Here is an 18,930-nt window from a genome sequence, read left to right on the forward strand (position 1 = left end):
ACCCCCCTTCCTCTTGCTCTGGCCATGTGAAATGCTGGCTCTCCCTTTGCCAGCAAAATTGAGTAAAAGTTTCCTGAGGTCTCCCCAGCAGAAGCTGCTGTGCTTTCTGAACAGCCTGCAGAACTGTGAGCCAATTAAGCCTTTTTCATTTTTATTAATAAATTACCCAATCTCAGGTATTTATAGCGGTGTGAAAATGAACTAATACGCCACACTACCCAGCAACTGTGCTCCTTGGTGTTTACCCAAAGGATTGAAAACGAATGTCCACACGAAAACCTGCATGCAGATGTTTGTAGCAGCTTCGCACGTAATTGCCAAAACTTGGAAGCAACTAAGATGTCTTTTAGGGGGTGAATGAATAAATAGAATGTGGCTCATCTAGACAGTGGGATATCATTCAGCACTAAAAAGAAATGAGCTATCAAGCCTGAAAATATATGGAGGAAACTGAAATGCATATTACTAAGTGAAAGCAATTAATCTGAAAAGGCTACATACCATATGCCTCCAACTATATGGCATTCTGAAAAAGGCAAAACTAGTGACAGTAAAAAGATCAGTGGTTTCCGGGGGCTAGAGCGGAGGGAGGGAGGAATAAGCAGAGCACAGAGGATGCTTAGGATGGTGAAACTCTGCATGATACTCTAATGCTGGATCCATGTCGTTATACATTTGTCAAAATCCATAGAATGTGCAACACCAAGAGCGAACCCTAATGTAAATGATGGTCTTTGGTGATGATGATGTGTCTCCGTAAGATCATCAGCTGTCACAATGTACCCTCTGATGGGGGATGTTGATAATGGGGGAGGCTATGCATGTGTAGGGGTAGGGAGTATATGGGAAATCTCTGTGCCTTCCTCTCAGCTTTGCTGCGAACTTAAAACTGCCCTACAAAATAGTCTAATAAAGAAATCACTCACCATCCCATCCCCTGGTTGTATTTACTACTGTGTTCCTAGCACTTAGTGTGCTTCCTGGCACATAAATGGGCTGTTAACTCAATAAATGTTAGTTGGGTGAATGAAGGAATAAATACACTCAAAATAATGTGTTAACATTTTGGTGTATACAATTCCAGTTATTTTTTTGCTGGGTGAGGAATAGAGGCTCGCTTTGTCGCCCAGGTTGGAGTACAGTGGCACAATCTCAGCTCACTACAACCTCTGCCTCTCAGGTTCAAGGAATTCTCCTGCTTAGCCTCCGGAGTAGCTTGGATTACAAGCACCCGACACCATACCCAGCTAATTTTTTAATTTTTCAGTAGAAACAGAGTTTTGCCATGTTGGCCAGGCTGGTCTCGAACTCCTGACCTCAGGTGATCTGCCTGCCTCTACCTCCCAAAGTGCTGGGATTACAGGTGTGAGCCACCATGCCTGGTCAAATTCCAGTTACTTTCTATGCACATATATCATGCTTTTTTCATTTAAATGACATTCTACCAGACACATGATTTTATAATCAGTTTCATCTCTTGATATACTGTTGCTCCAGGGAAATAAATACAAATATTCCTTAGGAACACTTTAATGGCTGTGCATTGTTCTGCCATTTGGATAGACCATCATTCATCAAACTCAGCCCTTCTTTTAGCATCTGGGTTAATTTCACGTTGTTGCTTTCAGACACAACACAACAACAGGCATCCCCATATGCGTGTCATTTCCTACGTGACTGTTTATCTGTCAGGATCAGTTTTAAACAGTCTGGGCAGGAGAGAGGGAAGATGGTGGTGATGTCATCTTGGCTTCTGAGTCTCCTGCCTGTAGGGGCGTCTCAGTGATGGAGTTCTGCATGACTCATCTTCTCTGAGAAATATCCCTGTGAACACACCGGGAACATGCCACCTGCATCAGCCCCATGGCGAGGGTGACCACATGACCAACCCCAACAGAAGGCCTGGTGGTCTGACATGAAGGGACATGCTCCTGGGGCCAGCAGGGCAGAGGGGGGCCTGGTCCTGTCACCCCTGAACACCCAGCAAGAAAGCCAGTCAGGCCTGGATTTGAGACCTGGGCTGCCACTTGTCAGCTGTGTGTCTTTGGTGAAGTGACTTAACCTCCGAGCTTTGATCTTCTTATTTGTAAAACAGACATCACTCACCTCGTAGGGTTATCAGGGGGATTAATGGTGATGATGCAATAATGCTCCAGGAGGTGTTTGTGCAGAGCCCAGTGTGGGCTGTGAGTTCAGCCTGCGTTACTGTGTTGACATCACCACAAACCTGAACATAAGACATGCTGTGTACCTCGCACCACTCTGAGCATCTACCTGCTGTAACGTACTGCCTTTCAGCCTTAGTAGTGGACAGCTTCAGGAAATTTGTCAGATAGGAGCTGAGCCAGTTGGCCCCTGGGTTTAGAGTTTATTTTGGAAAGAAATATCCTCACTCTCCTGGTGGGGCTGTGTTCTCAGGGTGGGAAGAAGGGATTGGGCCATGAGACTGGAGGTGGAACCACGGCCCTCAAGAGCTCATGATCCTGAAGTCACCAGAGCTCTGAGCATCTGCGTCTCCATCTGTAAACCAAACTAGGGCTCACTGGGTCACTAGGCCTTCCCAGCTCTGAGAGTCTAAAAATTCCTTCTCAGAAATGACGAATACGACAATCTACACCAACCCAAATCCAGCCCAAAGCCCTTTCTTGTAAGGATCGAAAGCTAAGAATGGTTTTTACATTTTTAAATAGTTTAAAAAAATCAAAAGAAGAATATTTTGTGACATGGGAAGATGATATAAAACCCAGATATTAGTGTCTATAAATAAAGCTATAATGGAAGCCAGCTGTGTTCATTCATTTGCTCACTGCCTATGGCGGTCTTGAGCTGAGGTGGTGGAGTGGAGTGGCTGCCACATGCTTCTGGCCAGCAGAGCCTGGGAGGTTTGCTGTCTGGCTCTTCACGGAGAATCCCTGCTCTTCCCTGGTCTAGGGTTGACTGCAGAGATTACTCACCATCTTTGGAATATCTGGAATTTTTTTCTTTCTTTCTTCAAAGGTCACTACTTCCAAAGACCAATAATGTTTAGAAAATAAAACAGGATGAGTAGAGAACTTCTTTAGCTTGTCCCAGATGCCTGGGCAGACAGCCCATGGCCCAGGGCTCTCCAGGGCTGGCCCAGGGTAAGGGTTTGTGGATGTGTGGAATCTCAGTGCCAACCTCTCTTTTGACATGCTCACCCTGCAGAGATCCAGTTAAGACATGCCCCTCTGAAGGGGCCAAAAAGGGATTAAAAAGGAAAAATCTGTGCAGTGCAGTGGGGCTAAGTGCATGTGTGTGGAATCAGAGCTGAGTTCCAACCCCATCTCCCTACCTCTTAGCTTGTGACCTTGGACATGGTACATAACCTCTCACTGACTCAGTGTGTTTATTGGTAAAAACGGGGGAAATAATAGAATCTATCTGTATTAGTTTGCAAGGGCTGCCACAATAAAGTACCACAGACAGGGTGGCTTAAACAACAGAAATTAATTCTCTCACAGTTCTATAGGCTAGAAGTTCGAGATCAAGGGATGGTCCCTACATAGCTGGTTTCTTCTGAGGCCACTTTCCTTAGCTTGTAGCTGGCCTGTGTCCTCACTTGGTCTTCCCTCTGCACGCTTTTGTGTTCAAATCTCTTCTTTTGAGAAATCAGCCACGTTGGATTAGGGTCCACCCTAATGAACTCATTTTACCTTAATTATAGCTTCAAAGACCCCATCTCCAAATGCAGTCACATCCCGAGGTCAGGGCTTAGGACTTCAACATATGAATATTGGGGGCATATGACTGAACCCATAAATGCTGCCTCATAGGGGAATGCGGGGACTGAATGGAATTGGGAATTTGGAATATTAGTGGTTTATGGAAACGTAGTGAGTCTTCAGCCAATGGAAGCTCTTATTTTCATTCATCACAATTCGTACGCATCATGGTGGAGCTATTGCAGTGTGTGGAAGAACACTGGAGGGACATACATGTAGGGTTGGAGGGGCTCCTGGGTGGTTCTGAGCAGCCCTGTTGGGGACAGTCAGGCAGTTTGTTCACTGCACAACCCCAGAGGCTGGTGTTTATATGTTATTATCATTATCAATTTGCATACTGATTAGAGACATTTTTCTGGCAGATGTCAGAAGAAAGAGCACCTTTTCTGAAATCCCCATGGAGGCTCAGTACAGCCCAGGGCAGTGCTGCTTCCTAGCCTGACACTCAGGTTGAAGAACACCATGCAGAGACCAGAGCCCGACACACAGTCAGCTCTCAACACAGCTGTGCTGGACAAGTGCACGTGAAGGGTCCCTCTCCTGGCCATTCCACTAGAATGTAAACTGCGCAAGGGCAGGAGCACTTTCCCAGTTTCCATCTCGGCCATTGATGTGTTTCAGCCCCTCCACAGTTTCTGGCACATAGTAGGTGCTCAGTAAATATTTATTGAATAAAATAAATGGATCAGTTATAGCATGGTTTTTTCCTTTCCATTAAACAAGTCTTCTACAAAATGCATAGGGACTCAGGATGGGGGCACAGTATCTATTGAACACTGCTGTGTGTCAGCTGCTCCCTCACTCACTGTAGCCTTTATGCTTCCCTGTCCTGTTTCTTAACATCACAGCCCCATGGGGTGGATCTTTTCCTGGAAAGGGAATGCACTGTCAGTCAGAGCCAGCTGCTCGAGCTCTGAGCCGCCACTCCTTTTGGCTGGAAGTATTGGATGAAATGGCTCAGCAGTGTGTCACGCACATAGTAGGTGCTCAAAAAATGTTACTTTGCCTTCTCCTCTTTCTCACCCCAGGATGGTTGGAATAATTCTCTCCATTCCAGCCATCAGCATTTCAAGCCCTCTCTTCATCCAGAGGGCCCCACTGTTTGTCCCTGGGACTTCAGAGGTGAAGGATAAGAATAGAGCCACCGAGTGGAGGAAGAGGAAGGAGAAGGAGAAGGAGACCCCACCCAGGCCATGGGACAGGGCCTGAGGAGCCAACCCATGAGCCTTCAGGGAAAGGGTCACCACCCCCACCCTTGCAGGCTCAGGGACCTCCCATGCAGCAGCCGGGGGTCACAGGTGGCTTTGGGGATAGATAAATGTGACAGCTGCCTGGGCTCCAGGCCTGGAGGAAGCATTGAGCATCTAGGGCCTAGAGCTGAATGGGCCCTTTCTCTTTCAGTAACAAACACATCCCTTGTTTGTAGGTTTGTTTGTGTGTTTGTCTCCCCAGGCTGTTGCTGTTCTTCTTCTCCTCCCACACAGCTCAGCCTCGGGCAGGCAGCTCCAAGATCCCAGGGCTTCAGCACTTCCAGAGCATTGCTCATCTCTCCTCCAGCCAAGTGCAGAGAGCATCTGGGATCAAAAGAGAAGGGAGGTCTTCAACTGATCCAAATCCACTTGGAAAAACAACCTGTTTGCTGAACCGACCTTAGGGAGCCCTTAACAAAGACCAGGCACCATGCTGGGCTTAGGCAGATAATCCTCACAACAGTCCCTCAGGGCCAGGCTAGCTAGCCACACTTAACATTGTGTCCCCCACCTAGCTTCAAGCCCTTCAAGGCTCCACTTTGCTCACCAGATGAGGAGCTTGAGGCATAGAGAGCTCAGTGCCTTTCCAATTACAGTGGCTGAATCTGACCCCTGGACTTTCTACCCTTCTGCCTTGGGTGAGGATCCAGTCTCAGTACCCTCCTGCTTTGGGTAAGGATCCAGGCTCAGTACCCTCCTTCCTTGGGTGAGGATCAAGAATCAGTACCTACACCTCCCAGTTCAGCTTCCAGCTCCATCATCCTTTTATTTACTACCACACCACTGGCACCTAAGTGCTCCTATGCTCCCTGGTCCTCACTCTCCTCTTCTGTAAAATACAGACACCAACAATCCTACCTACCTCAGAGTCTGTCTTCAGGATGAAATGTTTTAATTCTTAGGAAACACTGAGACCATGGCTTGGGCGAGAGAGTCCAGTTGTTCATGTTTTCTCATCTTTGAAAGAACAGCTCAGGGAGATGCTGCTGTTATTCCCATTTTACAGGTGGGGCCACTAAAATGCAAGGAAATTACGTAACTGGCCCAAGGGCATCTCACTGCTAGGAACTAGAGCTGGCATGGGGGTTGACTCCTTCTTGTCAAGGTCCCACACTGGAGTCCAGATGGGATGGAGGTAGAGCTGGGAAGTCATGAGCCTGGATAATGACCAGAGGAAATCAGGAAGCTGGAGAATTTCATGCGATTCCACACATTCAGATTTGTGAGGACCAGAGGCAGAGAAAGGCTGGGTGCCAAGATGTCTCAAAGGGGAAACCGATGTACTTGGTTGGCTTGAAGACTTTGAGGGAGTTTGAGGAAGTCCTGATGCCAGCACCTGTGCCTTCTTTTCTGTTTCCCTGCCAAAACCAACATAGCAAGCATCCCTGAGTCACTCAGAAGCCTTGGGCTGATGTGGCCCAAGTATCAGTGAACACTAGAAACTATCCCTCTCCATTTCTCTTGAGCCCCCTTCTCCTGTTCCCACACAAGGCCAGCCTCACTGACTGCTTTCTTCTGATGAAGTCTTCCCATCCCCCACCCCTCCCTCTTCCAAAGCAATGAGGCAAAGCAGTGGGGCTATGGGCTGCCAGCACTGTGCTGTGCAAAACAGAAGGCCTCCTGATTAAGGTGAAATGGCATCATTGTCTGGGATAAATCCTGAGATCTTTTGTCTCAAGGCCACAGAAAGCTAGGATGAGGACACACAAAGAGTGATGTTCAGAGTGGAAGTTTAACAGGTGAAAGAAAGATAAGAGCTCTCTCTGCTGCAGAGAGAGGGGTCCTGGAGAAATGGGTTGCCACTTTGGCAGTGAAATGCAGAAGGTTTTATAGATGAGCTTGAGGAGGTGGTGTCTGATTTACATAGGACACGAAAGTTTGGTCAGACCAGGTGTGCCATTTGCATAGTGCGTGAAAAACTGGTTAGGATTAGGTGTGCCGTTGCATTGCACACAAAGAAGCTGGCCACCCCAGCCTAATCTTTCATTGTGTAGATGGGTTCTCTACCTGGTCAGTGCCATGTTGCCTGTTCCTTTACTGTGCATGTGGTGACAAGGAAAAGGGAAGATGGAGCCTCCATGTTGAACATACCTGGCTTCCAGGTAGCCCTTTTTTATTGGTACAGCTGCCAGCATTCACCTGTGCAAGTTTGCAGCTTGCTTATCTACGTTTGCAGCTCAATTTTTCAGGCTGCTCTTTGTTATAAAAGAAATGATTTGGGGGCTGCTTTTTGTTAAAAGAGAAACTTTGCTGGGGACTCTTTTGTCCTTACTATCTGCCTAAATAATTTCTTTCCATCTCCTATATCAAAGGCAAATGTGCCAAGGCCTCTCCAGTTGCCTTGACCACACCTTGGGGGCTCCCCCAGACTCAGAGAGAAGCATGCCCAGAAAAGCATATATTCTTCAACCAGGCTGGGTCTCCCAAGGAGATTCTGCACATGTGATGCTCTCCCTCTGGGGTGGGGGAGGAGGGCAGGAATAGGTGGAGAATGTGTGTAACTGGGGACCCAGGGTTGGCTCATGAGGGAAGACGGGGTCAGCATACAGTTCTCCAAGGGTAGTAGGTCTTAGTACTCCACTTGGGGGTGTGGATAGTCTTGGGCAAGCTGCCGAGGCTTTTGAGCCTCAAGATCCCCTTTGGTGAAAGGAGAGCTCTGGGATTTCATGCTCACTTCACCACCTTTCCCCCTAAACTCTGAGCATCTAAGTACTGCAGACTGCAATTCCATCACCTCCCTATCCCCAGGGCCTGGGCCATTCCAGGTACCCCATTTACTGGCACTGTTGAGTGCACAGTGCATGCCAGGTACCCCACAAGGACCTTCTCATGTTACCCTCCCTGGCCCAGTTAGTATCTCCATTTTACCCGTGACAAGGCAGAGGCTTGGAGAGGGGAAGTGAGCATGCTGCAGATGGAGTTAGGACATGGTGGCCATCAAATCACAGCCAGGCTGACACCTCCAGAACCCGCCAGCTTAACCACCCCACTACACTGGTACTACATGTGTTCCAGAATTACTTATCAAACGATGGAATTCAATGTTCAACTGAGGCTGTTGAGAGAATTGAATAAAGTGATGTATACATAGAACCTAACACTGGGTGTGGTATTCAGTAGGAGTTTAATAAATAGTGTGTAGCTCCTCAAAGGAGCTGCCCTTTAAGGCTTTTGGCAGATTTTCTTGAGATAAAGCCATACATAATCCAACAGCACAGAATGCTCAATAAATGCATCAAGTTCAAGTGTCCTGACTTAGCCCTGGAGGGGCTGAAAATCCAGTCCAAGAACATCTTTCCCACTGAGAAAAATGGTTGGAAAGGCTGTTTGCCTTACTCAACTGATGTTTTGTCTGAGCCTGAAGTACCACCATAGGCACAGTTGGGAGGGGAAGGCCGAGTCCTGGCAATACTTCTCACTGGTTTGAAACTCTGAGCTCTGGCCACAGAAGCACCATGTTTTCTGGGAGTAGCTATTGCCTGGAGAGAATGTGGTGAGAGTGAGACCTCATCCTTCCCTCAGCAGCTTCAGGAATAATAACACACAACAGCCTATGATGATAACATCTATTATTAAGACTGTTTTAAGCACTTTGCATGAGTCAGCTCCTGGGTAAGATAAATACTATTCTTCTTCTTCTTTTTTTTTTGTGAGACAGGGTCTCACTCTGTCACCCAGCTAATTTTTGTATATTTTGGTAAAGGCGGGGTTTCACCATGTTGGCCAGACTGGTCTTGAACTCCTGACCTCAAGTGGTTTGCCTTCCTCGGCCTCCCAAAGTGCTGTGATTATAGGCATGAACCACCACACCCGATAATCACTATTCTTATTCCCATTTGTAGATGAGGAAACTGGTACAGAGAGGTCAGATAATTTGCTGAAGGTCACACAGCTAGCTGGCGGTGGAGCTGGGTGAGGTTTGAACTTGGGCTTTCAGGTTTCATAGTGTTCTCTAGTAACCCTCCTTCCCTGCTGCCTCCCACAAGCCAGTCTCTAGCCAATTCTTCTGTGGTTAAGGGAATCATTTTTCACGGTACTAATAGACAAACATTCCTTGTTCAATGTTATTATTTTTCTGAATTTTCAAAGCAACTTTATATGGGTCCAGAGATGAGTAAGATAGCTTCCCTGGCCCTTGAAGAACTTATGCTCTACTGGAGAAGGAAAAATGAAGCTATAATTTCACTTTCTCCTTTTGACAGATGATGAAATATCAGGAGAGGCATGAAATCGACCCAACGTCCCACAGGCAGGGAGTAAAGTTGGGATTCTAACCCAGGTCAGGCTGCCTCCTTTCCACGCTCCCAAGCCACTAGAGAATGTACTTTGGCAGACATGACAGCTGTGTGCTAATATTTGACGGACCCTTGAGAGGAAGAAGTTCTGCCTTCTTCTCTGCGATTCCAGAGGAGAGGACTGCAGCCTTGGTTGGGATTTAGAGGGGACAAACAGAGATCTAATATGGAGAAGACTTCATGGAGGGGAGCTCACGTATTTCTGAGGAATGCTTGTGTTTCAGGGACTACAGTGTATCTCTGGTGGTATAGAGAGACTAAGAATCCAGCCCCAGGTTAGCTCAGGACGAAGGAATGCAATATCTTCTTGCGTCTGTTTCTGTCCTGTCTAAAATTGAAAGTGCTGTAAGGAAAATACCCAAGGCACTCATGTTTCCCCACGCAGCAGGCAGCAGGCAGCAGGCAGCAGACTGCATCTTGATTGGGATAATATTATTCTGTAGGTTCCTTCCATGATTTCCTCATAAATTCACCCTCATGAAAATCCAAGAGGAGCTCAGTGTTTATGTAAGACCCTGAGCTTATTCTTCTTCCTCTTATGAAGTTAGATTAAATTAGTTAAGAAATGAAGAAAAAAGAATTTAAAAAAATTTCATCTCCTTTTCTCTGCATGAGTAAGTATGTTTGCATGAAAAATAACAAAATGAATCAAGGAAGGAAGAAAGAAAAAAGGAAAGAAAGATGGATTCATGTTGCTGGGAAATGAATACATCTTAAGGAGAAAAATAAGCTGGCATGGTAAGCCTACCCACTGGATAATATCCATCAGAGATCAGGCAGCTGGAGAAGCACCAGTATTCACTTTCCTGTTCTCAGCTTAATGATCTGGTTAGGGAATATAGCCTCCATCAAATCTGGGATTCTAGAATCATACATGAATTGCTGTTTTTTTCCTCCCTCCTGAAAATGACCCTAGAGATTGCCCCCACAGGATTTAGAATCACACGCGCACCTGGATTTCAATACTGGCTGTGCTTCTTGGTGACAACAAGACTTTGGGAAAGCCGTGTCATCCCTCTGCATCTTGGCTCCTCCTCTTGTGAAAGGGAAGGAGCAGTCACACCTCTCCATGAGATCATGTGAGGGTGAAATGAGATTGCATGTGAAATGCTCAGGAAATGAGCTTGGCTCATGATAAGTGCTTTTAAACAAAGTTATTTCCTTCCTCTCTTTTAAGAAACTTTCCTAATTGGATTTTTTAAATTGTGAAATACTTTTCATTGTATTTAGCCAAACAGTAGAAAGTCTATTTCAAAAAAAAAGTTGATAAACTTTTTGTGGCAGGGAATGCTATTTGGCCATCCAACATCCATTATCCATTTCTGGGTTAGTAATAAAACTCTTATATTATCTGGGCTGCCCAAACGCCATAGCATACAACATGATACAATACAATGTAACACAGTTACTGTGGCCAGCTAAAATAAAACTACATTTCCCAGCTTCCTTTGCAGTTAGGCGTGGTTGGTGGGACTTCTGGGATAGCTCCCTAAAAGAGGCATAAACTGTTTCTTCCATGCTCCTGCCCGGGCATGATGTTGCAAGCACTGACTGTCATCTTAGGCCACAGGTGGCTTGAGGATGGAAGGCCGTGGTTAAGGGCAGTGGAACAGAAAGGCAGACAGAGCCTGAGTGATGACCTAGAGCTACAGCCATATTAGTTCAGGACCATCTATTTCTGAACTTCCTTTACAAGAGAAAACTAAACTTCCTCTTTACTCAGCCACTTATTTTGGGGATTTCTGTTGTAGGAACCTGAATCTAATTATAACTGATGACACGTCTTTTCCTTCTAGTCCCCGCTCTTGACATAACAGGCATTAACAATTGCGTTTTTCTACACGTTTCTTTATGTTCATAGCAAAGATATTTTTATGTACACACATGTATAAAATGGTATCATGCTCTATACCGTACTTTTTCATTGCTTAGTAATATACATATCAAGGTAAAATTCCCAGATCAGGGTATGCAGATTTTGAACTTAATCCTTTTAACATTAGGCTATAAAATTATAGTATGGATGCATCGTAGTTTTTTTTTTTAAGTTACTCAAATATGTCAATTTTATTGTTTCTCTATACACACATTTATTTGATACTGAATATTGCAAAAAAAAATAGCACATCAAAGTTTCCTTTCATTGGTATCCAAATTTTTGAAAACCAGAAAATCTAATTATTATGCTCTAGCCAAACTACTCAATGTTTTCATTACATTCTTTCCCCACAAGTTACTTTGCATCAAATTCTTGATATTGGGTTTCATCTCACTGACTTTAGGCTTCTAAAATACATGGGAATACTTATGTCCTTTTCGTATTTCTTTGGGTCAAAACAGTGAGTAAAGGTAAAGTATACTGAGGTTATCCAAATACATTCAAACTACATACACTACATACATTACTGATTTCATGGTAGGAAGGAAAAAAAAACAAGAAGAAAAATATATCATAGAACTCATTATCAAAATTATTTGTATACAATCCATTCTAGCATGGAGTAGCTTTCTCAACCTGCTACATAAAATTGCCAGCAAGAAAGAAAAGTATGAGAATAAGCTTTCTGGCTGAATTGGCTCAGTGCCATAATTCCCTATTCTAGCATTCTCAGAAGAATCCCATCTATGATACACACAGAAACCACAGCCACATTTGAATGGTTCACTTCTTGATCATTCTGAACTCCCTTAAGCCCAGTGTTTGTTTTCTTTCAAGCCTAGGAAGCCTGCTGAGTGACACGTATCTACATTTTAGCATCATTTCTTTCCATACAGATAGCAATGTTCTTACTCCCTCCTCCTGTAAGGTAAGCCATCTCTGATGTCCTGGAAGATCATTTCTCTTTTCTCCTATTGTTGGAGTGAACCTTCTGGTAGAGAGGAAGGGAATTTGATACCAGAGCTGAGAATCAAGTTTAAGGTTCTTTATCAATGTCTCGGAGCAGAAGTTATGAGAGGCCCTGAATTGTCCTGGGAATTTTCTTCAGTGAGCATTTTTGAAGGCTTTGGGATCAAGGTTGGGTTAAACTTCTGTGATGGGTCCATTGGCAATCTAGACACAGCACTAAGCTCCTCCTGGATCTTTGGAACCCAGCAGAAACCGATATCAGACTTTCAAATTGCCGCAAGATAGCCGGGAAAGAACTCTCTAGCCCAGAAAGAGCCTGAAAACCTGAACTCCACCAAATGGTAATGAAAGAACTGACCAGAAATTTAGGTCCCATCTCCTCTTAAAATACAGATAAGCCTATTATACATCGTAATTCATTCAATAATTGTCCTATTGCTATACTGAGAAGGTTTCTAGTTGTTTTTCAGCTAACATAAACCTTGCTACAATAGACACTTGGTACAAATAGCCTTGCCAATACTGCTTTTATTTTTTAGCACAGACGTCCACAGTGGGGTGACTAGCTCTTTTCACTTTTACGTCTCCTCTACCCCTTCCTTTTATAGCTGAGGCAAGAGAGGTCCTGAAAGATGGTGTGCCAAAGACAACAGAGAAATACAAAGCCAACAATGCCTCCAGAATCCTCCTGATTAGAATCTGAGGTCCACACCCCTATTTTCCTGTATTTTGTAGCAGTAAATATTTGTTGAAAGAATATGCTAGTAATCTTTATTAAAAGCTGTTCCACCAACTCTGCTTAAACATATCTGATGAAAAAGAGAGTATCAACTGCTAGAATGTTCTTCCTACATTGCGTTGCAATCTAATTTCCTGAAACTTCCACTTTCTAGTCTCTGTTCTGACTTCTGGGGTACTGGAGAACTGATCTACTTCCCCAAAGGACAGGTAGGACTCACGAAGCCAGGCACTTGGTGATAAAGGCATTGAGGATTGTCTCTTTGGGGCGCTCCACACTTCTCACATGTGGAGTGTATGCTACTGGTTAGGCAAGGAGCATGGCTCTGAGGATGCAAAGAAGAATAAGACATGGTCTTTGACCTCAAGGTAGTTACTATCCAGGGTTTGGGGGACAACTCACAGAGGTGTAGCTCATCCTCTGGCAAACTTAGCTTTGGGGTGACCTGAGAACCCAGAATAATGGCCACAGGGCACTACTTGAGGAATGTTCAGAGAGGGGAGAGGGATGTTTGGAGGGAGGAGAGGAAAGCATGCTGGTGGGGCTAAAAGGTCATTTGAGAGAAATAACTGGAAATAAAGTTGGATGAGGAAGAGGGCAGCCTGTTCTCACCCAAAGGAAGAAATCAATTCTGCTATAAGTGATTTGCTTTTTCTGGAAATATTCCTTACTCAAAAGCACAAAGAGTCACATTATCATGAGTCCCCCCCGCCACCTCTCTGAGAGAATTTAGAAAAGAACCTGAAAGAGCACAGGCTCTATCTGCTTTTCCCTCCCAAAGTTCTAAGAAAGTCTGCTTGACTAGGTCATTACTAAGAGACATTACAGCAATTAAATTTTCCTCTTATTAAAACATTAGGTAATTTGGTGGCAAAATAAAAGTTAAAAAAATGAATGGTTGAAATCTATAGAAATTAAATCTTAAACAGCAAAAGGCAAGCAGGCAGTACTTTGGTGTAGAAAAAGCATGAGGTATAAAGCAGGGGGCATTGAGTTGGAATACTAACTCTGTCACCTGTGGCTGGGGAATCTGACTGTGTCACTTCTCCTTGCAGCTTCATTTTCTTGTTGTAGAAAAAGGAGAGAATGGTACCTACATAAAAGGTGTCTGCAAGAGAGTAAATAAAATAAAATAAATAACTTCTATAAAGTGCTTAGCCCACTGGAGGTGGCAAGTGCCTGTGGACTTTCCCCTTGCTTGTATTTCCACTTGCCATAGTTTGGGCACATACACAGAACATTCTCTCTGTTTTTGTTGGGTGGCTGAGGTCCTGCTTTAATTTTCAGAAAATAATACATGAAGAATGTGGATCAGAAAAGGCACAAAACTCTACACAGTTCTCAGGGGTCCAAAGTGTCTGCTATGGTCTAAATGTTGGTGTCCCCACAAAATGTATATAGTCGAATCTAATACCCAATGTGGTAGTTTTAAAAGTTAAGGCCTGGCTGGGTGCGGTGGCTCACGCCTGTAATCCCAGCACTTTGGGAAGCCAAGGCGGGCGAATCAAGAGGTCTGGAGTTTGAGACCAGCCTGGCCAACATAGTGAAACCTCGTCTCTACTAAAAATACAAAAAATTAGCTGGGCATGGTGACGGACACCTGTAATTCCAGCTACTTGGGAGGCCTAGGCAGGAGAATCTCTTGAACCTGGGAGGCAGAGGTTGCAGTGAGCCAAGATCATGCCATTGTATTCCAGCCTGGGAGATAGTGCGAGACTCCATCTCAAAAAAAAAAGAAAAAGTTAAGGCCTTCGGGAAGTGATCAAATCATGACGCTTCCAATCTCATGAATGAGATTAGTTGTCTTATAAATGAGGCTCAAGTGAGACCCTTTGCCCCTTCCACTCTGTGAGGACACAGCAGGAAGTTTCCATTGATGAGGAATGGGCCCACACCAGACACCGAATTTGCTGGTGCCTTGAATTTTTTAATTTATTTGTGGGTTTTTTTTGTTCGTTTGGTGTGTTTTCTTTTTTTTTCTTTTTTTTTTTTTTTTTGAGACAATCTTGCTCTGTTGCCCAGGCTGGAGTGCAGTAGTGTGATCTTGGCTCACTGCAACCTCCACCTCCTGAGTTCAAGCAATTCTCCTGCCTCAGCCTCCTGAGTAGCTGGGACTACAGGTGCATACCACCACGCCTGGCTAATTTTTGTATTTTTAGTAGATATGGGGTTTCACTAGTTCACCATGTTGGCCAGGCTGGTCTCAAACTCCCGAACTCAGGTGATCTGCCCACCTTGGCCTACCAAAGTGCTGAGATTACAGGCATGAACCACCATGCCCAGCCTCATGCCTTGAATTTGGACTTCCCAGCCTCCAGAGCTATGAACAATAAATTTTTGGTTGTTTATAAATTACCTAATCTAAGGTATATTGTTATAGCAGCCTGAATTGACTGGGACAGTTTCTCTTGGGCCTTTGCCCAAATCCCGTGATGCATAGATGGCCCATAAGGTTACCAAGCCAGGGGGTCTGGGCCACAGGTTGGGTTCTTCTATCCTAATATGGCTGACTGCACTTTACATAAGTCAATAGATGATAGGAGAAATGCAATGGATTTAAGGAAAAAAAAGGTGGGGGGGGGGGGAAAGGGAGGGACGTAAGGTCTTGTCCTGGTTCTGCCTCTGGTGACCTGTGTGACCTGGAGCAAGTCAGTTAACCAGAGTATCAGGTCCGTGCTGTGTAAAATGGGGGTATTAACCCTCTTCTTGCCTCCCTGAAGAATTCTTCACAAATTCTATGGAATGCAACAATGAAGTCGTTCAGAAAGTTATTTAGTGGTAACAATGTAAAGGTTTCATAGGGACAAACTGCATGGGTGGTGAGAATACCCCATCTAAGGGACCACCAGGGAGTTGAGATTTTTGCCTTTGCTTTGTGGAGAGAATACTAGGCGGCCCTTGATCTACCTCAGCCCCCATCAGGCTGTACCTTTGCCTTTTAAGGTCTTGCTCTATTTTTTATGAGAATCCTAAGGCCCCCCCCTCCCATGGGCTTGGCCTATCACATGCTGGTGATCAGTTAGCAGCTTGATCTCTACTTTGGCAAAGCAGGAGGATTGCAGGTTGTAAGATCTCTGCTTGCTCGGGTGAGTGTGGGTTACTGAAGATCTCAGATAAACAGCTGATGTCTGCAACAACCAAGACTCTTGCAGATGATGTCTACAACAGCTAGGCCTAGGTACAGCGGCCCTAGTCCTTGGAGTAAGGTGGCTGTGTTACCTTTGTTACCAATACACTTTGTTAACCCTCATATGGAACCAAATGCTGACTGGGAAGCATTATTGTTTATATTCTTATAGTGATACTCTTTATTGAACGCTTATTCTATGCCAGGTGCTTTTCTTACATTATTTTTCTCATCTGCTCCTCTTGCAGACTTTTGAATTCAGTGGCACTTCTACATAAATTAGTGCTTGACTAGTCATACATATGTATATTTGAAAACCGGTAGTACATTTTGTGTGAGAAAATGTTCATTTAGTGTACATGCCATGCCAGGTGGAATATGGCTTTAGGAACCCCTTCCACTACTCTCTAATGCTTTGGCAAACTTAGCCACAGGTCAGTAGAACGTACTGATTGTGTTGGTTAACATATCAGTTTGGCTGCTGTAACATAAAGTCCTAAAATAATAATGGCTTAAATAATGCAGAAATTTAAATTTAATTATCTTTCCCATAATGGTTGGGTAGGTGGGCCAGGTGTGGTGGTTCACGCTTGTAATCCCAGCACTTTGGGAGGCTGGGAGGATCATTTGATGTCAGGAGTTCAAGACTAGCCTGGGTAAAACCCCATCTCTACCAAAACAAAACAAAACAAAACAAAACAAACAAACAAACAAAAAATACAAAAAAAATTAGCCGGACATGGTGGCCCGTGCCTGTAGTACTAGTTACTTGGGGGGCTGAGGTGGGAGAATCACCTGAGCCTGGGAAGTCAAAGCTGCAGTGATCCATGATCATGCCACTGCACTCCAGCCTGGGCAACAGAGTGAGACCTGTCTCAAAAAAAAAAAAAAAAAAATTTGGGCAAGTGACCCAGGGCTCATACAGTGACTCTATAGTAATCAGCATTCAAGCTTCTTCTGTCTCATTGTTCTAGAATTCTCAATGTGTAACTTATATCTCATGGTCCAAGATGGCTGCTTCAGTTCCATCTATCATATCCTCATTCCATCTAATGCACATGGGGAAAGAGGAAGTTGCACATAATATTTCCTCTCATATCCCATGAATGAGAACTTAGTCCCATGATCGAATTGCAGAGGACTCTGGGAAATGTATATTTTAGCTGAGTGTTCTGCTTAGGTAAAAATTCTGCAATTCTAAAAGAAAGGGAGAATGGATATTGAAGGGCAACTCATGTCTGCCATAGAGGTCAAGATATGAACTTGGAGGCCTATAAACATGAGCTGAAACCCCAGTGCCATAGCTTCCTAGCTGTGTGACCTAGCAAAAGTATATCAGTTATCTATTGCTGTGTCACAAATAATCCCAAAACTTACCGGCTAAAAAGAACAAGTGCTTATTATCTCACTGTTTCTACAAGTCAGGAATTTTGGGGTCAGCGTAGCTGGGTGATTCTGGCTCATCGTCTCTCATGGAATGAACTGTAATCATGACATTGGCTGGGGCTATAGTCACCAAGAAGCTTGACCATGGATTCCAAGAAGGCTCATCCACATGGCTGTTAGCAAAAGGCCTCAGTTCCTTACCATGTTGATCTCTCCACAGGGCTGCATGGCTGTCCTCATGACATGGCAGCTGCCATCCCCACAATGAGAGATCCAGCAGAGAGAGCAAAGGCGAAGCCCAGCGCCTCCTATGAGTCAGTCTTTAACACCATCACTTCTGCTGTATTCTATCCATTACAGTCACCATGGGCAGCCCACACTCAAATGGAGGAGAATTAGCCCCACCTTTTGAAGAAAGGAGGATCAAAGAATTTGTGGACATATTTTAAAACCAACACAGCAAGTTAGTCATTTTTGCTAGCTGAAGTGCATTTCTCCATCTATAAAATACCAGTAATGCCTGAGTCATAGGGCTGGGGAAGGGTTTATAAGAGAAAATGCATGCAAAGGAGCAGATACATACTAATTACTCAGTAAGTGCTAGCTAACATTGTTCCCCAATTTTCCCAGATAGGCCTGGCCTCACTCTCCCGCCACCCACAATGGCCTGTGCAGACACACAGCACACCTGCAGCACTCATTGCCAAGATATCATCGGAGAGACGTGTTCGTCAAGATCACTCATAACTGTAAACATAGGAAATGAATTCAAGAGCAGTGCTGCAAAGAGTGGGGATGAGCATGTCTGTTCCCAGCTAGGGCAGCACAGCCATGTGGGACAGCATAAACACTGCTCATAGCGCACTCCACGTGCCAACTTTGAAATTATGTGATTCGTATATGGTGGGGCTGGAGTGGGAAATTTGAAATACTTCAGATTTTGCACACTGAGAATGTTTTCTCATTTTACATTGCATGACATCAAAATCACAGGGTTTGGATTCACTCGGAATGTGATGACATTGTAGGTATTCATGTATCTGTTTCTGCCGCTACATGAATTGTTTGAGGACAGAGATCAGGACCTCAATAAGCCAGTTCATCTTTGAATCCTCAGTTTTCTTCATCTGTCAATGGGGATGAGCTCATTCACTCACACAGCTGCTGTGATGATTAAATGATCTAATGCAATAAAGTGCTTGACAGAAATCTATTCTAACTGAGCACTCATTAAATGGCAACTACTATTTCTTTTTAACTTTTAATTTCAGGAGTACAAGTGTGGTTTGTTACATAGGTAAAGTGTCATGGGGGTTGTTGTACAGATGATTTCATCACCCAGGTATTAAGCCCATTACCCATTAGTTATTTTTCCTGATCCCCTCCCTCCTCCCATCCTCCACCCTCCAAAAGGCCCCAGTGTGTGTTGTTCTCTATGTGTCCATGTGTTCTCATCATTTAGCTCCCACTCATAAGTGAGGATATGTGGTATTTGGTTTTCTGTTCCTATGATAGTTTACTAAGGATAATGGCCTCCAGGTC

The sequence above is a fragment of the Gorilla gorilla genome, chromosome 7, assembly GCF_029281585.2.
Source record: "Gorilla gorilla gorilla isolate KB3781 chromosome 7, NHGRI_mGorGor1-v2.1_pri, whole genome shotgun sequence".
In the NCBI taxonomy this organism is placed as follows: Eukaryota; Metazoa; Chordata; class Mammalia; order Primates; family Hominidae; genus Gorilla; species Gorilla gorilla.